The following is a 19,208-nucleotide window of genomic DNA, read 5'->3' as shown; positions in this document are numbered from 1 at the left end:
TGGTGGCAGGCGCCTGTAATCCTAGCTACTCAGGAGGCTGAGATAGGAGACTCATTTGAACCCGGGAGGCGGAGGTTGCAATGAGACGAGATTGTGGTATTGCACTCCAGCCTGGGCGTCAGGGCGAGACTCCATCTCAAAAAAAAAAAAAAAAAAGAAAAGAAGTCAAAGGAAATTAAAAGTTATATGCAGAAATATTTTTATTTTGTACAATTTCTAATATTGAAAACTTAGCAGTCAAAAGGCTTAATAGAGGAATATCAAAATAAATTATAGTAAGGCTATTCAATCAAATACTCTGCAGTCATTAAAATGTCAATAATGAACTATAGAAACATAACAAATGCTGAAGATAAAGAAAATGCAGAGTATAAAATTATATCTATGCCTTAACTGTAGTTGAATAAAAATATATTCCTTATATTACCAAAGAATAAGACTGACCAGAAACATGGAAAAATCCAAACTATTTTATGATTCAAAATTATAGGTGAGTTTTATCTGTTTTTGTCTTAGAGTATATCTACATCATTATAACGCTTGGTGCATAAAAAACATCTGAGCATGAGTGCAAAAAGGATTATTATTGGGCTCACCTGTTATCACTAACTCCTGATCCAAATGTATCTCTCCCTGGCTTATGAAGTTATTCTTCAACTTACCCTCAGGTGACGGGAGAAAACTGAACTTATAGTACGAGATACAGCAGTACTAGGACTTTCATGCAGATGAGACTGTTTCTCCTTTCTGGTCTAGAATGAGATGGAAAGAAAGGAATGATGACTAAACAGGGTCTGACACTGGTAAAGCTGAGAAATTGGCTGCTTCATATGTGCCTCACAAAAACCCTCTGAAATGGTGTTCTTCACTTAGGAGAAAACATGCCCACAAAGGTTATGTGGTTTGCCCAAGGACACACAGCTAGTTGGTAATGGAGCCAGTTTTCAAATCCTGGGCAGATCTGATTCTGAAAGCCTCCTCATTCTATTCTACATCCCCTCCCAAGCAAGTATGGGAGAAGATGAAGGCACATTGTTTATGATATGGGTCAAGTCAGTTTGCACCAAAGTCATTAACTCATTTGACCCTTGAGGTTTCAGGCCACTGTTTGAAATACTGATGGTATGTTAGAATCATCCGGGGATGTATTGAAAATTTTTCTGATGCCTGGGCCTTACCTCCAGAGATTTTGATTTAATTGGTCTTGGGCGTAGCTAAGACAAGGATAAGATGTAAACCTCTCCAAGGATAGGATGGCTCAATCAGGGCTGAAAACCACTGGTTTAGGCCCTTTGCATTTCCAACCTCTATCCTATAAACCTTTCAACTGGTCCCATAATGGGAGTTAAAACAACAATCCATTCACTCTTTTAATTTTTTATTGTGATAAAATAGGCATTATACAAAACTAACTTTTCTTTTCTTTTTTTTTTTTTTTTTTTGAGACAGAGTCTCACTTTGTTGCCCAGGCTGGAGTACAGTGACACAATCTCAGCTCACTGCAATCTCCACCTTCCAGATTCAAGTGATTCTCCTGCCTCAGCCTCCTGAGTAGCTGGGACTACAGGCATGTGCCACCACGCCCAGCTAATTTTTGTATTTTTAGTAGAGACGGGGTTTCACCATGTTGGCCAGGCTGGTTTTGAACTCCTGAACTCAGGTGATTCCCCTGCCTCAGCCTCCCAAAACGCCAGGATTACAGGCATGAGCCACCGTACCCAGCCAAAACTGACCATTTTAAAGTGTACAATTCAGTGGTACTAAGTACATTCACAATGTTGTGCAACCATCACCACTATCTGGTTCCAGAACTTTTTTTTTAATCACAATGGGAAAAACACAATTAGTCACTCCTATTCCTCCCCTTCCCCCAGTTCCTGGCAACCATTAATCTGCTTTCTGTCTCTGTGAATTTGCGTATTCTGGTCATATGATATAATCACACAATATGTGGCCTTTTGTAGATGGCTTCTTTAGGTAAGGATCGTATTTTTTTTTCCAACCTGAAGCAGAATGGATAGCATAATGTTTTCAACGTTCATCCAGTTGTAGGTGTATTAAGACTTCATTCCTTTTTATGGGTGAATAACATTCCTTGTATGGATATACCATGATTTGTTTATTCATTCATCAGTTGATGGACATTTAAGTGGTTTCCACATTTGACTTCCGTTCACTCTTCTTTCAAATGTGAGGTTCCTCAGGACACACCTTTACAAAAAGAAGAACTAGAGAGGAAGAGTTTTATAAGTTAACAATGGGACTGTAGAGTGAACCTGTGATTCGAAAGCGTGATCTCCCAACCAGCAGCACCCACATTACTTGGGGACTTATTACAAACGCAAATCCTTAGGCCCCACCACAGACCTACTGAAGGCACAAACTCTGGGGATGGGGCCAGCACTCTGTGTTTTCATAGCCCTCCAGGTGACTCAGACCCAGGCTGAAGTTTAAGAACCACTGGTGTTGGCCGGTCACAATGGCTCATGCCTGTAATCCCAGCACTTTGGGAGGTCAAGGCGGGAGGAACACCTGAGGTCAGGAGTTCGAGACCAGCCTGGCCAACATGGTAAAACCCTGTCTCTACTGAAAATACAAAATTAGCCAGGCGTGGTGGCACATGCCTGTAATCCCAGCTACTCGGGAGGCTGAGGCAGGAGAATCACTTGAACCTGGGAGGCGGAGGTTGTGGTGAGCCGAGATCACACCATTGCACTCCAGCCTGGGCAAAAAGAGAGAAACTCCATCTCAAAAAAAAAAGAACCACTGGTGTAACCAACACTAGCATGGGGCTCCAGCTCAAGGCGCTTCTGTGTGGCTTTCGCTCAGGTTGAGTCCGCCCACACTGCAAACCAAGCACCTCTGGAGCAGAGCAATCTCCAGCCCTGGGCAGCCTCCCTGGTAGTGCAGTCATAATACTCTCATCTGCAGGATCCAGGATGTTAGTGTCACTAAATTCAGCTGGTGCATGAGACAAGGTTGACACGACACCCTCAAGTGATCACAGCTCTCTGTAATAAACAAACACATGTTGTAAGAAAATAGTCCTAATTAGAGAGGTGCATCCTAGCAGGATCGTCTGGTTTCTGCTTCTCCTTCTGGCCTGGTGAAGATCCTGCTCTTCCCTGCCAGCCTGGATTACTCCTACTCACTCCTCCAAGCCAGTGGGTCACGTGTCAGGCCACCTCCCTGCCTCTATTCAAGTGGTTTCTCCTCCCTGTGACACCCTCCTAGTCTCTCCCCGCTCATCACATCCTCCATCCCTCATACTCAATCCACCTTCACCTCTCTCGTGAGAGCCCAATGGGGCCATCCCCGCCATCAGCCATCTCCTCTTCTCTGCCCTTATTTTTGGTACCACCATTCTTTGCTTGATCACACTGTTTGGGCATCTCTTGTTTGGGGTCATTTTTGTTATACTGTTATTTGGTCCTTACTTTTTTAGGCTTAATTCCTAACTATCAACTATTCTGTAAGCTTCAATATACATATTGTAGCAGTGGGAGAATGCTATTTAAAGCCATGACTGTGGCCACTTTCACGTAATAGGACATACATTCTCTTATTGGGAAGAAATAATACCATGAGCCTTGATGGGACTTGTAGGTGAGAAATGCAAGCTCTGGTATAGCCTGGGAAGTAGCAAAGAAAAATGAAGAACAAACTGTGTTGTGCTCTGGTGGGAAGTAACCAGAATTTGGGGATTGCAGGAAGCTGTTAGTTCAGTAGACAGCCACTTCTGGAGAAGAGCAAAGCCCAAGAAGGTAATGGCAACGCAAGGCCTTAAGGGGACATGGCAAGTGGTTTGGCTAAAGGGCAGAACATTAGGCCTTCTGCGATTGCCCCTATGATGCTGTGCTCCAATTCCTTGGCATTCAGCCAAATGCAGCCTAAGGCAGAAAGGATAGAGAAACTGGGGCCCTGTACAGCAGGTGACACGTCAGGGAAAGGGCAGTCACTGCCAGGATGCTGACAACCCTGGACCAGGAGTCTGTGAGTCCTCAGAGACAGTCTCAGGACATCTTGAGGAGGACTCGGCTTTCACAGAAGAGGAGTGGGACTCTGCTCATTAATCTTGGTACACAAGAAGAGGAGCCCAGAAGACTGGATGGCTTAGAGTCCTGCTGTGTCAGAATTATAAGTATGCAATGTCTACCATGCAGAAATAGCACAATACTGTATTTGCCTTTCTGGAAAATTCTGCTGGGATGGTGATTATGGGGTGGAGAAGACTTTGGAAGCGTTTTTTGTCTGACAGTTTGGGGGTCCAATATAATAGGCAAAAATCACAATAAAAGAGATGTGCACTAAGTATCCTATGGGTACTATATACATATATATACACACACACACACACATATATACATATATACACATATATATACGTATATATATACACACACACACACACACACACACATATAAAATTATTTTTTGTTTTTGAGACAGTCTTGCTCTGTTGCCCAGGCTGGAGTGTAGTGGTGCAGTCTCGGCTCACTGCAACCTCCGCCTCCCGGGTTCAAGCAATTCTCCTGCCTCAGCCTCCCAAGTAGCTGGGACTACAGGCACCCACCGCCACACCCAGTTATTTTTGTATTTTTAGTAGAGATGGGGTTTTGCCATGCTGACCAGGCTGGTCTCGAACTCCTGGCCTCAAGTGATCTGCCCACCTCGGCCTCCCAAAGTGCTGGGATTACAGGTGTGAACCACTGCCCCTGGCCCTATTCATTATTTTTTTTTAAATAGCCAGAACAGAAACTTAACACTTTAAATAACTTTTCCGATTAAAATTATGGCAGCCCTGATACATGAACTGTGGGTGCTCAATCATCCATTTGTCTGCGCACTGGAGTGGACTGAAGCTTACTTTCTAGGTGCACTTTGGCCTTGCTTCCCTATTTGCCTACCCCCTTTTGTGAACCCAGCTCATGGATCACCTTCAGTTCAAGCCACAGCCCATAGTGGGATCCTGAGCGGAAGTGTGTCAGTCCTATCCCATCTCGGCCCACGGGTAAAGCATTCGGCTCCACAGTAACTAGCCCTCCAGAATGTTAGCCCCTCAGGAACTCATCAGGATTCACACATTTCCTTAAACTCACTGCTGCCCAAGATTTGTCAAAGGCTCAGCTGTCAAGAACAGCCTTTATGAAGGACTGTCACAGGGATATTTGGTCCTAACCAGTTACCAGAGAGGGCAGTGGCACAGGCACCAGAGCCAGCCTGCCTGCCTGCCTGCCTGCCTGCCTGGGTTTGAACGCTGCTTAGGGATCATGAGCTCAGTGACCTTGGGAAGCTTAGCTTTTCTGGGCCTCAGTTTACTTATCTGTAAAATGGGGATGACCATATTACAACCTCATATGGGTGTTGCAAGACTTAAGCGAGGTGATCCATGCAGAGGGCTCAGAGCTCTCACTGGCCCTCCTGACGCTCAGTAAGCACTCGCTGTTGTTGCCCCTGGTTAAATCATAGCCCCTGCAAGCACTGTGCCTGGACTCTATGATGCTGGCTCTCAGGAATGGTTTCTATTGGCTGATGCTGTGGTTTGTTGCCATTAGCCTCTATTAAAGGGAAGCCGGTGGCACTTATCACTGGGTTTATTCTGAAGAAGTTGTTGAGAACAGTTTATAACATTGCACAGTGCCCTTCTCAGAAGGCCTCTAAAGAGCTCTTTCTGAGCGGTTGCCTCTCCTGAGCCCACTGTTTTCCTCTTGTGAACATCGTGAGTGATTTAATAATCAGATTTCTCTCATCACACTGGCCCTGACAAAGTGCATATGACTTCATAGTAGGTATTTTTGTATGCACCTCATTCTTGGCTCTATTTTATGACCCCACCTCTTGATTTCTTTCTGTTAAATCATTCTATGCCTTGTAATAATAATAATTATCCACTGAGCACCTCTGTGGTCCAGGCTAGTGCTAGAACTTTATGTGAACTGGTATTAATGTCTACACTAATTCTACTGGGACGACATCATTCCCACATTAGAGGCAGAAAAATCCGGTGCCAGAAAGATGCTGGCACTTGTCCATGGTTCCTGGGAAGGAGAGAAGGAGAGCTGGGATTGCAGCCACACTGTCACACACACACCTAACTGAGGCACTCTTCCAGTATGTGAAGCATTTCTGTATCCTGTCATAAAACTTTTGGGGAGCAAGGCAAGATACAAATAAATAAATTACACTTTAAATGATGTCTCCCCTTGCTAGTTCTCTTATTTAACGGGTGGGACTATGGTTGTGGTATCGGTGCTCCAAGCCCCCAGAGGGTCCCAGGACACCATGACCAATGGCCCTGGGGTAAAATGAGGAAGAGCACAGGAAGCAGTAAAAGCAAACATGAATTCTGCTCCTGGTGCCAGAAACATGATTTTGTTGATCACAGGGCTGCCGCCTTCTGTCCCCCAAACACTGGCCTCCCTTACTCCCCTTCAGGCCCCAGAAGCAGCATCAGGACTGATGGGGTTTAGGGAGCACCTCAAGCACAGCTCCTGCACCATGCCACTAGTTACTCCAGATGGGTTATGTCATCCCACGTGGTCCTCAGGGTACTTCCTATGTGAAGTGCTGGATGTGGAGATGTCTCCGCATGTCCCTGGAAGAGGTAGCAAAGAAGACCCAGGCTCTGGAGTCTCCTGCCTACACTGGAATCCAGGATTCCTTCCTCTCTCCCTGCCTCAGTCTCCTTTTTATAAGAATATTGATACTAAAACCCCCACCTAGGAAGATGGTAAAATGTACCAGTTAAGAGCACAGAGCGAGACTCCGTCTCAAAAAAAAAAACAAAACAAACAAACAAAAAAGAGCACAGAGCCATATGATCAGTTTGAATCCAGGCTCTGACACTAGCTGAATATAACCCTCAGTAAGTGATTTAACCTTTCTGAGCCCACATTTAACCTTTCTGTAAAATGTAGGTAATGGTAATTACTACTTCAGAGGAGTATGAAAGAATAAAATTGATTGAGGTATAGAAAATAATTTAAACTATGCCTGGCACATAGTAGGCACCGTTTTATGTGTTGGCTCTTACTGTTATTACACATGCAAAATGCTTCTAGTGACCGTCAATTGATGTTAGCTATTATCTCCCCCCACAGTTATGAACACAACTGCAAGCAGCGCCCTGGAAAATCTTGGTCTTGTCCAGCATATGCAAAGGGCAGGAATTCCGTGAGGAGCTCTTTGCATGAGAAACTGAATGCAAATCCTCCCAGCCCTTCTATCCTTGCCGAAGCAAGAAAGGAGGAAGACAGTGAGTACAAACCATCTTAGACGCAGCTGAGCTGTGTTTCTCAGCTCCTTAAGACAAAGAGGGCTTCATCCTTTGAATTTCAAATAAAATAAATTTCCAAGCTTAACTCTAAGCTGCATGTAGACAAATTAGCTCTGAGGCCTAATCACTGAGGATGTGTTTCTTAAGTGAATTCACATGAACAAATAGGAAACATTCTTCTTCCTTTTCTAAGTAACTCAGCCTGGGAACAAGAAGTTGACAGAAGCGGGGATGAGCCTGTGTGTGCACATGGAGCCTGGAGCTCCCAGGGAGAGGCCAACGCTCCCCTTCCCCTCTGCCCACTCTTTATAGCCGCTTTTCTGCTCTTTGCCCTCCTGAATCATTTTCTCTTATTGTCATATTTTCAGACACTGAAAAAACTACCTTGGCAAATTCGAGATGAAGTCAGAAATAGACTCAAAGGTGTTTATTAAGAAGCATTTCTAAAGGGAGAAAAACAAATTACAGAAGCAGAAGCTGCGGTTGAGCAAGAAGAGATTTGGAGGTTTCAGGCAAAGAAACAAGCATGATAGATAAAAACACAAATAGGAGATAGGACCCAAGAATCACGAAGTATTACATTTATTACTTAACCTTCATTAAATGTTCACTGCATCAAGCATACATGCATCTTATTTAATCTCTTGAGGAAAAAGGGTAGCTACAATGATCTTTATCTTTTTATAGATGGGGAAACTAAAGTATATAGAGGTTTAGGGATTTGCTGGCTTATGACTGTGCCCCTTGTGAATCAGGAAAGATTGGAGAAGATTCAGAAAAGATCCAAAAAAATAAAGAAGGGATCTAAATATTCACCCAATATTTTTGGCCAGGCATGGTAGCTCACACTGGTAATTCCAGCACTTTGGGAGGCCGAGACAGGCAGATCACCTGAGGTCAGGAGTTTGAGACCAGCCATGGCCAACATGGTGAAACCTGTCTCTAAGAAAAAAAAAGAAAAATTAGCCAGTTGTGGTGGTGCGCACCTGTAGTCCCAGCTACTCAGGAGGCTGAGGCAGGACAGTCACTTGAACGTGGGAGGTGGAGGTTGCAATGGGCTAAGATAGCACCATTGCACTCTAGCCTGGGTGACAGAGTAAGACTCCATCTCAAAAATAAATAAATAGAATAAAATTCAAGACTTTTATGAAGAGTTCTGTTAAAAGTCCTAGAATTGTTTAGCACAGTGCAAAAAGAACTGAGGATGGGAAGGGGAACAAAAGACTTTATTTCCTAGTCTCCCTGGCAACTACCCTATGTGCCAACCAATAAGCTGTAAGCAAAGGATTGTGTGGCACTTGCAATGAGTCTCCTTAAAAGAGAAGAGGCAAGCCTTTCTTCTGCCCCTTCCTCCTGCCTAGAATGCAGATGTCATGGCTGGAACTCTAGCAGTCATTTTGGACCTTGAGGTGACCTTGAGAAAAGGAGCCATACCTTAGGACATGGAGCATCAAGTTAAATGTCTGGGTCCATGACATAGTGGAGCCACATACCATCCCTGGACTGCCTATCTCTGAATTTCTTTTATATGGAGGAGAAATACACTTCTATCTTGTCATAGCCACTACTACAGCATACAGAGTAAACTTAATCCTAACAGATGGACCCAGGCTTCTGCTGACAAGCATCTTGCAACAACAAAGGAAGCCAGACTTAGAATAAAGCTGATACCACAGTAGCAAAGCAGAAACAAAAAACCCAGGTATTTCCATACATCATGAAGCTGCTGGGTCAAGCTTCTCCTAAAGCTGACATTTTCATGAGACTTTCCAGTTACATGAACCAATAAATTCACTTTATTTTTTAAGCTAGTTTGAGTTGGCAGTTTTGCTACTTGCAACTGAAAGCATCATAGTTGACATGGCATTTCATTTCCAATGAAAGCAGTATAAACAGAAGTATATTTAAGTGCATCTGGGCTTTCCTTAGAGTGGAGTCATTAAATGCATACATAAGGTCTGAATGATTTTTTGAAATTACAATTATGCGCCATGTAATGTTTCAATCAGTGATAGGCCACAAAGACAACAGTGGTCCCATAAGATTATAATACCATATTTTTACTGTAACATTTCTATGTTTACATGTTTAGATACATCAATATTTAACATTGTGTTACAGTTGCTACAGTATTCAGTACAGTAATATGCTGTACAGATTTGTATCCTAGGTGGGTAGTAGGCATCTAGGTTCGTGTAGGTACACTCTATGATGTTTGCTCAATGATGGAATCACCTAATGACACATTTCTCAGAACATATCTCCATTGTTAAGTGACATTACTGTACTTAAAATTTATTGAGTCCCTAGTATGTGCCAGGTATTTGACACAAATTATCACTCATCTAGGCAACAGTACTGAATGGCGGAAATTGTTATTCCCATTTTACAAATGAAGAAACTGAGGCTCAGGGGTTTACATAAGTTGCCCAAGGTGATATAACTAGTAAGGACACAGCTAGGAGTAAAACCCAGGCCTGCAGAGGTCCTACAGACAATCTTTGCATTACACAGAGCCCTGGCCACAACTATCTCCTAGTCCTAATGTTCTGCAAGTCTTGCTTTTTAAGCTCTGCTTTTGTTTTGGTTTTTGTTTGTTTTTTGGTTTTTTAGACAGAGTCTTGCTCTACTGCCCAGGCTGGAGTGCAGTGGCACAATCTCAGCTCACTGCAACCTCCACCACCCAAGTGATTCTCGTGCCTCAGCCTCCCAAGTAGCTGGGATTACAGGTGCACACCACCACGCCTGGCTAATTTTTGTATTTTTAGTAGAGACAGGTTTCACCATGTTGGTCAAGCTGGTCTTAAACTCCTGACTTCAAGTGATCCACCTGCCTCGGCCTCCCAAAGTGCTGGCATTACAGGTGTGAGCCACTGTGCCTAGCTTGTTTTGGGTTTTTGTTTTGTTTTGTTTTTTGCATTTTTTTGCAGAGATGGGGTCTCGCTACATTGCCCAGGCTGGTATCAAACCCCTCCCACTTTAGCCTCTCAAAGTGCTGGGATTACAGGTGGGAGCCACTGCATTCAGCCTTAAGCTTTGCTTTTGGAAACCTTGCAGCTTGGCCAATTTGGAAGAACATTTATATCGGTCTCACCAAAAAAATGGACCTGCAGTTGGGTGACTCGGTGTATGTTCACAGTCAGAGACACAAATGTCCCCTCTTTCTTGGCCACACTTGCTCTCTCTCAGAGCTCTTTGGCTCTCTCTGAGGAATGGCTCATTTGGGTACCTTGACTATTTCTTCCTCTTTGAGACGGTACATACTGTCGAGGACACATATATTAGATATTGGATCCGGCCCATGTTCGTCTTAACAAATTATACGTCTCACTAGTGTTTGTTCTTCTACTGCTGGGCTAAGTGTTTGAATTTCACTTTCATTTAAGATTTAAGGCTGGACGTTATACTCCAAAATCATTCCTGGCCTTTATTGATTAGCACTGATATAGTGCATCCAAACTGAAGATACATGACACCCAAGTCACACTGGGTTTTTGGGCCATGTTTTTCATCTATGAATAAGCACACTGAAAGAGTTTTGTTTAATATTATTGAAGTTGAAGCATGTCATGTTCATTTACTGATATGTAATTCATTATGAGCAAATGATGACTCTAAACGTGAGGTCACATGAGGTGTACTCCCTGTGATGCTATGCTATTTAGAAATGATCCCTTCTGTGGCCAGGCGTGGTGGCTCATGCCTGTAATCCCAGCACTTTGGGAGGCCGAGGCGGGTGGATCACAAGGTCAGGAGATCAAGACCATCCTGGCTAACATGGTGAAATCCCACCTCTACTAAAAAATACAAAAAATTAGCTGGGCGTGGTGGCGGGCGCCTGTAGTCCCAGCTACTCGGGAGGCTGAGGCAGGAGAATGATGTGGACCCAGGAGGCAGAGCTTGCAGTGAGCCAAGATCACGCCACTGCACTCCAGCCTGGGTGACAGAGGGAGACTCCATTTCAAAAAAAAAGAAAAAGGAAATGATCACTTCTGCTATTTTTGAATATTTCAAAATACAAAAAATTAACCCCAGATAAATAAAATAAAAATGCTTGCTCTTTACCAAATTGCCATATTCCATCTTATTTGGATAAGTCATCAATACTTCACAATCATCAATGCCAGATGCCAGTGAAAGTGGTGTGGATGGGGTATATAAATAGCAGTCATTAATATTTCTTAGAATGCTAATGACATTTTGTCTTCCCAGATAAGTCAGTCTGAATACATAAGTCACCAAAGCACAGTTTGTCATAGAATTCTGACTTAAAACACTATCCAAGCAAGTTTCCCAAATAAACAAATTATCTGGAGTGTTTACTACTCCCACAATCCACTTAAGAGCTTCATGAGTAGCCAATAGGAAACAGCAATGGGGATCTTTCTGCACCCAGGAAATAGGTATTTGCCAATAAGAACGAAAGCAAATTGAAAGGGAGAAATTCTGTGCTAAATATAATTTCTATGCCCATAAAACATCTAACAGAGCACCGTAAGAGGAGTGTATATTCGAGAAAATGAGAAGACAAGCTACAGACTGGGAGAAAATATTTACAAAAGACATCTGATGAAGAACTGTTACGTAACATATACAGAGAACTCTTAAAAACTCAACAATAAGAATGTGAACAACCCAGTTGAAAAACTGGCAAAAGATCTGAATAGACACCTCATAAAAAAAGACATAGTTTATTGTTGCCTAATTTGGCTCCTGGTGCTTTCAGGGGTGAAGACTCTGTGTGAGTTCCTTGGTTATAGAGAGTCTTTATATGGTGGCTTTCTCAGCTGCTGGTTGTAGCAGCAATGTGCTCACTGCGTCCTGTGGGGTTAGAATGGCAGAGGTCTCTCAAAGCTTATCTTGTTCTCCAGTGGTATGCACTTTTTAATTTTTTCCCTAGCACTTTATTTACTGGGTTGAACAGGTTCAGCTTCCAGCCAGAAGGGGAGGTGTCCACAGGTAAAAACCGATTGTGGTAGCCAGGCACAATGGCTCATGCCTGTAATCCCAGCACTTTGGGAGGCTGAGATATGCAGATTGCTTGAGTTCAGAAGTTCGAGACCAGCCTAGGCAACATGGTGAAACCCTGTCTCTACCAAAAGTACAAAAATTAGCCAGGCATGGTGGTACAGACCTGTAATCCCAGCTACTTGGGAGGCAGAGGTTGCAGTGAGCTGAGACTGCACCACTGCACTCCAGCCTGGGTGACAGAGTGAGGCCCTGTCTCAAAAAAAAAAAAAAAAAAAAAAAAACTGTGGCTAAAGCAAAGTGGGTAAATGCAATACCCAATGATGGGTAGAGGTCCCAGCCCTAATAGAGGCATCTGACGGAGCTCTCAGTGAAACGCACTGAGGTCTTCTCAGAAGGAAGGGAGGGACACCTCAGCTCCCCTGAAAGTGATCCACCTCCTAGTCACACTCCTGACCCAGTGTCCCAGCTATTCAGATCAGACAGACACCTCTTTTCATCTGCAGGAAGGCTGATGTTCCATGTTGAGATGGACTGTGACTCTACCCCTCGCGCAAGCCTGCACCTGGAGGGCACGCCGCCTGTGGAGAGGCAGCCCCACTGAAGTGTTCAGGAAAGGCTATCCACAGGTGCACCCCATGGAGCACTACTCAGTGATAAAAAAGAATAAGATAAAGTCTTTTGCAGCAACTTGGATGGAGGTGGAGGCCATTTATTCTAAGTGAAGTAACTCAGAAATGGAAAGCCAAATACCATATGTTCTCACTTATAATTAGGGGCTAAGCTATGGCTATGCAAAGGTATACACAGTGGTGTAATGAACTCTGGAGACTCAGAAGGAGGTAAGGGGGAGGCGGGAGAGCAATGAAAAACTACATATTGGGTACACTACTCGGGTGACAGGTACACTAAAATCTCAGATTTCACCGCTATACATTTCATCCATTTAACCAAAAACCAATTGAACCCCAAAAACTATTGAAATAAAATATAAAGATATATAGCTAGCAAAAAAGCATATAAAAATGCTCCATAGCATATGTCATTAGGGAAATGCAAATTAAAACAATGAGATACCCCTACACACCTATTAGAAAGGCCAAAATCCAAAACACCAACAATGGCAAATACTGGCAAGGATGTGGAGCAACAGGAACTCTCACTGATTGCTGTGCAGATGCAAAATGGCACAGTCACTTTGGAAGATAGATTGGCAATCTGTCACAAAAATAAATAGATTCTTACCATATGATCCAGCAAGCATGCTCCTTGGTGTTTACCCAAAAAAGTTGAAAATTTATGTCCATACAAAGACCTGGACGTGGATGTTTATAGCAGCTTTATTCATAACTGCCAAAACTTGGAAGCAACCAAGACATCCTTCAGAAGGTGAACAGATAAGTAAACTGCCATACATCCAGACAATGGAATATTATTCAGCTCTAAAAAGAAATGAGCTGCCTCAAGCTACAGAAAGACACTGAGGAAACTTAAGTGTATATTGCTAAGTGAAAAAGCCAATTGGAAAAGACTACATACTGTTAATTTCAACTTTGCAACATTTTGGAAATGGCAAAACCATGGAGAAGGTAAAACAAAACAAAAAAAAGGTTGCCAGGGATTACAACGGTGGGAGGAATGCCTAGGTGGAACACAAACTATTTGTAGAGCAGTAAACTACTCTGTATGATACTATAATGGTGGATACATGTCATTATAAATGTGTCCAAACCCACTGAATGTACAACACCAAGAGTGAACCCTAATATAAATGGTGAACTTTGGGGGATAATGAGGTGTCAGTGTTGCTTCATCAACTCTAACAAATGTACCACCTCTGGTGGGGGATGTTGTTAGTTGGGAGTCTATGCAAGTGGGTGGGTATATGAGAAATCTCTGTACTATCTGCTCAGTTTTGCTGTGAACCCTAAATCTGCTCTAAAATACAAAGTCTATTTTTAAAAGCATATGTTCAATAAACTCAATTAATATATTTAATGAACTACTTGTATGTGAAATGATAACTTAAGTTGCACATATGGCAATTTCAAAGCCTCTACACATTTGGTTAAAATGGTTATTATCCAAAGACCTTAAAAACAACTATATGCAACTCAGCTCTACTATTCTGCCCATGGAAAAATGCTACCCCCAGGTCAAATAACCAACCACAACCAAATTAATTTTGCCAAGTAATGGCAAAGGCTCAATCAGTGCCAACTCCAACTAGAAATGTCACCTTATGTCTCCATTGTCCTGGAAGGTGGTCTCAGGCTCTGAAAAGCAGAAAGTAATGTGTCTCCACTGAATGCAGTCATGGAAATAGACCAGAGAAGTTTCTGTAATCCTGGAAACAAAGCCAGACATATCATTTCAGTATAAAGGGCAGATTTTGAACAGCCCAAACACTATCAAACACCATTATCAATGCCACACCTATAGAGTTCACAAGACACACACCATTTGTGGGAGGTATAGCAGGAAAGTCCTTATGAAAAGATCAGTGCCTCTCGTCTGAAATTAAAGACGTAAATGTGGGAGAACACCTTATGCAAACAATTTCTCTTCTAGAGATTAGAAAGGCATTTTCTTGCTGGTCAGAAAGATGCTACACAACTGCCGTCAGCTAAAAGACTTAAAAAAAAAAAACAACCACATAGGGAAAATAATTTTACCATGTTTCAAGAGAAGTTCATGAACATCAAAATAAAAAGTGTACATAGTTTATGCATCAGGGTATGCATTGGAGTTTGGAAGTGCAAATTAAAAAAAAAAAAAAAGCATATAGTCCAGCTCCCAATCTGAAGCTCTACCAAGATCTAAACTTTTAATCTTGGGTTCTTTGAAGGACCTTGAAAGGCATTTAGTCCAACCTGCTACCCAATGCAAAAATCTCTTCTAAAACATATTTGATAGTCATGCTGCTTAGAGAGAATTTGCTATTTTCTAAAACTCCCCATTCCAATGTTGGATTGGCCTGTTGGGATGTTTTTGCTTACTGTTAGCAAAACGTCCTTCCATCTAACTCCTAAACCCTGGGCCACACCCTTGCTTCTAGAACTAGAGACTAAGAATTATCCTTCTTCCTGGCTCTAGCATTTACCAGCTGTGTGAAATTCAGCAAGTTACTGAACTCCCCTGTGCCTCAGCTGTATCTACTGAAAGGGAGATAACAGTACCTACCTCCTAGGGTTGAGGTGAGAATGAAATATTAGCACAGTGCCTGGCTTCTGTTGAGCACCCAATAATTATTAGCTAGTATTATCATTAGCTATTGTATACAACAACCCTTCTGATGACTATGAAATGGCAACTTCTTTATTAGGCTTGCAAGGAATAGACATTCTCAGATTACCTTAAATCAGTGATTGTCACCCTTTCTGTGGAATGCTAGAATTTGGGGTTACACACTTGAAGGCTTAAAATGGTATCCACAATTGTCCTGGGATTCCTCTGGTCCCCATCCACATGACTGCTAGTTGAGTGTATCTTTACTTCCCTAATAGCCTCTGTCTTTGAAACCCAGAAGGTCTTTTCTCTTTGGCACTAGATTGCCATCAGGTTCCACCTCTGCTCCCTGAACTCTGACCTGCAGCAGGCTAGACTCTGACTCTATTCCCACATCATGCGGTGCTCAATTAGCAATCTAGCTTTCTAGAACTGCATAACAACAGAAATGCTCCCAAAAAAAGTCTTACACATTGCAGCTCACTTGGGAAGCATTTAAGGCAATAAAATAAACCATCACATATCCATTGAAAAGCACTGCCTTAAGTAATAGGGTTTATTTGGGGCCACCCTGAGAAACAGAGGGATCTGGAATCTCAACCTCAAAGCCAGACCGCATGGAGACTAGAGCTGGTTCAGGAGCTGGAAGGTTGCTTAGGATACAATGTGGCTCTAACAACTGGGTTATACCAGTAAATAAAATTGCCATCTGTTGAGCTCTTAATATGGGCCAGGCACTATGCCAAGCATTTTACAAGTGTTAGCTATCTCTTTTTTTAAAAAAAAAAACTGTTTAAATTGTGGAATAAAATACTCTTAGATTAGAGTGTTCAAAACAAATGTACAGTATAATGAACAATCACAAAGCAAACACTTGTGTAACTACCTGCTCTGTCAAGAAACAGAAAATGCTCAAGCACTGCAGAGTCCTCTTGTTCTGAGCACTCCCTTCAGGCCCCAGGGCCCCTCCCTTCCTAGATGTAACCACTACTCTGATGTCCGTGATCATTGTTTCCTTACTTTTTTTTTATAGTTTCCTCAACAGTCTATGCTATATAATATAAATATATAACTACATTATATAATTTATAGTTTAGTTTTGCTTATTTTTGAATTCTAAAGTAGAATCATATATATTATTTCTTTTGTTCAACATCGTGTTTATAAGATTCATTCATATTGTTCTCTATAACACAGTTAATTCCCTCTCAGTGCCGTATAGTACTCCATTATGTGACTATATCACAATCTATTTACATACATATACGTATATGTATACACACATACACATACATATATGTATATACACATACATATACATATATACACATACATATACGTATACGTATATGTATATGTGGTGTATGTGAAAAGTTCCTCTTATATACATACACCGAAGAACAAAATTACTGGGTTGTGTACTGTGCTTGTTTTTAGTCTTATTCGATAATGCCAATGTGTTTTCCAAAATGGTTATACTAACCTACATTCCATCAGCAGCATATAGATTTCCTGTTGTACTGTATCTTCACCAACAGTTGGTATCATCTGATTTTTCATATATGCCCCTCTGATGAGAGTATAAAATATTTAATTGGAGTTTTAATGTCCGGTCTTTTAAACTTTAAATACATTGAATCATACTTCATGCATTCATCTCTATCTTGCTTCTTTTGCTCAACGTTGTGTTCATAGGATTCGTCCACATTGTTGCATATGGAATCTCACTGTGTTTCTCTTTATTAATGACGCTGATCATCTTTTCATTTTTTTGACCATTTTACTATCCTCTTTTGTTAAGTGTCTGTTCAAGTATTTTGCCTGTTTGTCTACTGGGCTGCCTGCCTTTTTCTTACTGATTTGTAAGAGACTTTTGTTTTTTTAAAAAAAGTCTGGAGACCAGTTCTCTGGTGGTTTTGTGTTGTAAATATCTTCTTTGGTATTCATGCGTATCTCTGTAAAGCTCACAACAACTCCAAGAAATAAATAATGTCTATGAACAGAACAATCTTAGAGAAGTTGGGTGGCTTGTTCAAGGTCACTGAGCTAGTTAGCACAAGAGGTGGGAAATCAAACTCAGATCTGCTCAGCTCGAAAGCCTGGCTCTTAAGCACTCAGCCATACTGGGAACAGAGGACATCCATCCCTCTCTAGTGCTCTATGGGTTTTCAGCGCCGCCTTCTGCGCCTGCTTCTCTCTCCTCTCCTTCTTTCCTTGTGACTTTAACTTATGACTTCCATTTCCTGCCCCCTCCTTGTGTGGCCTTTCTTCTGACTCCCCAGCTCCAAACATTGTCACTCACTTGGGTTCTCCTTCAAACTCCATGAAGGACATCTCATCAGCTCCATTTGGCACTGTCCCCTTCATGGGCAGGCTTTCACCCCAGACCACGTTATGGCCATGGCTCAGGTACTTTCCCACTCCAATCGGCTGTGGCCAGGGTGGCGGAATCCCATGGTCAGCCTGCCTTTGATGGAGCTGTGGGCATGAGAGACAAGGGTGCAAAGGCTGCTCTCTAAAGCAGGTATCTCCTCTGGATCTTCACTTTTTTGACCAATCATCACCTGCTCCTTTGACATCTCATCATCCCAATGATAACTCCCATTCCATCTTTCTTCCAGGACAGTGCCTTCTTCCTCAGTCCCCACCTAAGCCCACTTAGGCATCAGCTTCCATCAGTTCTGTGGCCTAAAAAACTGTTAAATGGAGCCACTCCTCTCCATGGCCAGCCTCCACCCGAGTCCAGGCTACCATCATCTCTCACCTGGACTCCCAAAATAGCTACCCCAGGTGCTCTTCACATCTACTTTTCCATCTTCCCAGTCCATTCCCTGTACGGCAGCCAGAGGCACCTGTTCAAAATGCCTATCTCATCATGTCAGATTGCATGAAATTCCCTTTGGCTTCTCCTTTCTCTTGGGATAAGGACCAAAACCCTCAAGATGAATCGCAAGGCCCTGCAAAGTCTGGCCCGTGCCTCCCTCTTCACTCCCCACCTGGCTCTCTGCTCTCTGCCCCTAGGGGATCTGTTCAGTCCTGCTGATACACCAGGTTCCCTCTACCACAGGACCCTTGCACTGTCTACGCTGCCTGGAATGTTAAGGCTGCAAGAAAACATGTGGTCTCATTTGCACTCTCATTGAGGTACAACCTGAATGGTAAGAAACGTGGTATCTATCATTTAAATTTTCCATACCTTTTGACACAGTATTTCCACTTCTTTTTTTTTCTTTTTTTGCAAGACAGAGTCTCGCTCTGTGGCCCAGGCTGGAGTGCAGTGGCTTGATCTCAGCTCACCGTAACCTCCACCTCCTGGGTCCAAGCAATTCTCCTGCCTCTGCCTCCCAAGTAGCTGGGATTACAGGTACACGCCACCACGCCCAGCTAATTTTTATATTTTTAGTAGAGACGGGGTTTTGCCCTGTTGGCTAGGCTGGTCTCAAACTCTTGACCTCAGGTGATCCGCCCATCTCACCCTCCCAAAGTGCTGGGATTACAGATGTCATAGTGAGCCAGTGTGAGCCATCACGCCCAGCCAGTATTCCCACTTCTCTGAATCTGTCCTTTAGAAATATGACCACAGACTACATAAAAAGGTATATAGAAAAATTGTTTGTAAATCCTTGTAATAGTGAAAATGGAAACGGTACACATATCTATCAACAAGATACTAGTCAAATAAACTATAATACATCCATAGCATGAAATATTATTCAGACATTAAAAAGAATGAGGT

General features: G+C 42.6%; 1 long non-coding RNA gene across 2 annotated transcripts in view; it reads right to left on the bottom strand.

The window, feature by feature from the left end:
- Positions 1-260: 260 nt before the first annotated feature.
- LOC134761781 (uncharacterized) overlaps positions 261-19,208 on the bottom strand; it is a 35,791-nt gene continuing 16,843 nt past the window's right edge. Inside the window, exons 2-4 of one of the 2 annotated variants that reach the window (XR_010140904.1) lie at positions 14,484-14,591; positions 2,004-2,228; positions 261-752 (exon numbers count right to left, since the gene is read on the bottom strand). This is a non-coding gene — a long non-coding RNA (uncharacterized LOC134761781). Of the gene's footprint in view, positions 753-1,361; positions 2,229-14,483; positions 14,592-19,208 lie in introns of those variants that run through there. The other variant, XR_010140903.1, reaches the window with a different exon arrangement.

The sequence above is a fragment of the Pongo abelii genome, chromosome 6, assembly GCF_028885655.2.
Source record: "Pongo abelii isolate AG06213 chromosome 6, NHGRI_mPonAbe1-v2.0_pri, whole genome shotgun sequence".
NCBI classification, from domain to species: Eukaryota; Metazoa; Chordata; class Mammalia; order Primates; family Hominidae; genus Pongo; species Pongo abelii.
Note: the sequence above shows the minus strand (reverse complement) of the source record. Positions and strands in the feature narration are given on the sequence as shown.